The sequence below is a fragment of the Haemaphysalis longicornis genome, unplaced genomic scaffold, assembly GCF_048455015.1.
Source record: "Haemaphysalis longicornis isolate Haplotype H1 unplaced genomic scaffold, Haemaphysalis longicornis Haplotype H1 scaffold_5, whole genome shotgun sequence".
Taxonomy (NCBI): Eukaryota; Metazoa; Arthropoda; class Arachnida; order Ixodida; family Ixodidae; genus Haemaphysalis; species Haemaphysalis longicornis.
In genome coordinates, this window is record NW_027526385.1 from 40306344 (window position 1) to 40310042 (window position 3699).

Below are 3699 nucleotides of genomic sequence, written 5' to 3' on the forward strand. Positions count from 1 at the left end.
GCTGCAGGTACCAGTATCATCAACTTGTACCCATGACCAGCTTGATCGATAGCGACCTGCCCTTGGCAGCCAGCGACAATGGGAGCCAGCGTGCCGAAAACTTGCTTGGTAGGGACGGCGCGCTCCGTAAGATGGCGCTAAATGTAATCCCTGACCTCGAAAGCTTCACATCGCTCTCAGTGCGACCTGTGACTAGTCCCGTACAATAAAGCGGTCGTAAAAATTAATATCAATTGTGCCTATCAGTGGCAACAATACCCGCCAGCTCAGAGAATTTATGGTTCAGTCTAGACCAGCTTTTTAGCTATGCAAACTTCAACTCACGCAAGTCATTTACAGTGCTACCATATCTGCCCGCTCGACTGGCATTTCTTCTTACTGCAAAGCAGTATAAAAGCAGTATAGGTCTAACACCCCCAGTTTTCATTCCGGTGTGACCGATTTACTCGACGCCGCTCCGAGGCTCCTCCTCACCACAGCTGACACTTCTTTCACAACTATTTTTCCCTTTGCCTTCACCGATGCCCCTTTGGCGAGTTGCGCAGTCGGCAGCTAACAACGGTAGTGCGGTTATCAGATGATTGCGAAAAATACACAGAAGCATGTATGGTCGTAAAAAAAATTCACTGAAGATCACTATAAACCTTTCTATTCGTTCATCTTTTCTAACACCAGAGCATGTCCTGGACAGTGTTGCGCATGCGCAGTTACATCTTCCTGTCGACTGCGCTAATTGTAGAACCGCTAGCACAGCCACTGATAAAATGGACGCTTCCAGGAGGAAGCTAATAAAAATGTCTATACTCCCTAACATGAAATTTGTGCACAGCTCGAGCTGCAATCTTTTCAGTCGCGGATAATTTCTGCTGCGTCCCAGGAAGTGTGCGCGTGATCAGCGAACGCATGGCGGGGTGTGCTACTCTGCGGGTACCACGCAGTCCGCCGCCGCCGGCGGCCTGCATGTTGCAAATCGTATTTGAACCTCCCGCGCAAATGTCACTTGGTTCTGATTATCCCCGCACAAGGGAGCAGCGAGCATGTTGTTGCATATCGTGTTTAAACCTTCCGCGCAAACGTCACGTGTTTTGGATTAGCGGAGAATGGAACAGCGTCTGCGGAAAGTGTTAAGGGGAGGGCGCTCCTTGGTGGTGATGCATGAAACATGTGTTAGGGAAAGGCAATGAGAGAGAAAACGCCATAGCCGCACGTCTCGTACTCCACTTCACCCTTCGCTAGACTCTCCTCTTCATTTTCTTTATTTCGTAGCTGCTGAGCTCGCTCACTCGGTTACGCGGGCATAAACTGATGCCGCTCCCGCGAAGCCCAGGTGACAGCTGCCAAAGGGCTGCCCTTTGAAACGACCGAAACCCGCTGTCGCCGTTTCCGCTCAAATTCCACTGGGCCACGTAGCTGCGAATCCTTCCCGGTTGAAGAGAAATTTGCCCTGCTGGAACGCCGGAGTGAGCGCATATTTCTTTTTCAGCTTGGAAGGCCTTCCGAGCGACATTTTCGAAGGTGTCTTTCACACCTAAGTATGCTCCATCACAGGTTGCTGGTTTATGCGTGCACGCTTTGCGGGTGGAAAAAGGGGCACGTGCACACACACCTAAGCTTCATGCTGCTACCAATGAAATGCCGGTTGTGTTGGCGGGAGATTTAGATGTCTAAATTACATAGCTCAGTGCGCTTAGTCGGCTGTCCTCCTTAATCGAGTAGTTCGGGTGTGGATTGATGTGGTACACATACCTTTTACACGGACAGTAAAATGTCTACGAGGGGTATAGGAAATGGACAGCTGCATGTTTGTACGCGAGAATAGATTTCAAGGGCTTCCCGGTTTTAAATCGTTGTGGGACGGATGCACGCCGTTCGTTTGTAGGAAGAAGAGCAAGAACTGACGCGTTGACCCGAACACAAGCGCGGACGGTCGCAAAAACAACGGAAAGATGCTGGCGTCACCATTACCGCCTCAAGTTCAGCTCGTTAAGTAGCGGCGAATCCCTCCCGGATGAACAGCAACTTGCCCGCTTGGAACGCCGGCGTGAGCCAATATCACTTCTTCAGAGGGCATTCAGGAGATATTTTCGACCGCGTCTGTCCCTTCTAAGCACGCGCACAAGACCGGTTGCCTGTTTGTGCGTGCGGAGGATTTTATTGAAGAATAGTGAGAAGGAGGAGGGGATGTGCCCTCGCAGCTATAGGTTTCACGCCCGTACTGATCGATGACATGTCCGTTGTGCTGGTGCGAGGTTTCAATGGGGACGTTAAACGGCCCAATGGAACTTTTCCCGGAGTCCTTAGTGGTAGAGCGGATTGAGTTTGTGTGTTTCACGAACAGTAAGATGCTTACGGCGCGGGCGGGACACAGGTGGCTCCATGTTTGTCTGAAAGAACAAAGCTTGGACCCTGAGTTCTGGAATGCGTGCCTCAAAGTACAAAACCCGGTTCGAGGAGAACCGGGGGAGCCCAAAGCAAAATCGAAGGATGTGCCTCTCCAACAGGTATGACGGTCACTGTTTGTAAATAGGGCAATTGCAATACAAGACGCAGCCAAACTCCATGACTGGCCCGACGTAGGATCGGTACAACAGCACAAGTGGGTCCCGCCGCATTCCTGCTCGTTTCCCCCACACAGCCTTTTCATGCGACCAAATGGTCTCCGCTTTAGTGACTGATGCGCATTGTGTGTATGCCAATCAAGAGCAGAAGTGTATGTAATACCAAGATACTTCAGCGAATCCACTTTCGGAATGATTTGATTTTTGTAAGCTAGAGAAATTGAAAGTGGCCCTGCAACCGGGAAGACGAGTTGAACACTCTTCGACACATTTAGCGTTAAATGAATTCTGCCAAGCCATGTCTACAACAGAGATAAATAGGCCTGCAAACGCTTATTTAGCGTATGAATGATGGCATCGGCCGCAAAGAACACTATATTATCCGTAAACGTAGGTTGTTACCTCTGGGAGTAGAGGTATGTCACCCATAAAGATATTGAAAAGTGAAGCTGATAAAACACATCCTTGAGGCACACCTCTAGTTTGTAGAAATCTTGAAAATAGTTTTTCGTTTGTACGAAAGAGTTCCCGGTCGGCCAAAAACTCCCTAATTCAAGCAATCTCATAAATTCCCAAGAACGATTACAACGAAAAGCGATAAGATTTGTCTATAACAAATACCGAATAACAGGCTCACCCACAGAACTTTTAAAAAAGGCAGGTCTCTTAACAATAAAAGACCACAGGTTCGGGAGGAACGACGGCATCGTGACATGTTCCGCCGAGGGCGCGTCAGAACGCACTGGCATCGCGGTAACTTGGACATGCACAGAAACACTACCGAGCTTGCATTTTTGCGGCATGGCGGACGTGATGGATGCCAGCTCCTCCCTAATGATCCCTTTGAGGCCGGGAATGACTGCACGCCGCTGACTATCCTAACAGCTGGACAATGTCTGCCAGTGTAGTTGCCCCCGTTTCAGCGCTCGTAACGTCTCCCGCAGGTCACTATCAACAGCGCGCGTGTGGTACGTGGATGGCTGGAGACGCTGAGATTGAAGTTGTTCCAGCCGCTTACAAATGGTTATAGGATCGTAGAATGGTGCCGGATTCTGTATTGCAAGAGCATTAAATGTGACCCGAGAAATGCCTTTGAAAATGTGCCGAATGCGGTCACATTCCGGCATTTCGTTGTTAGTGA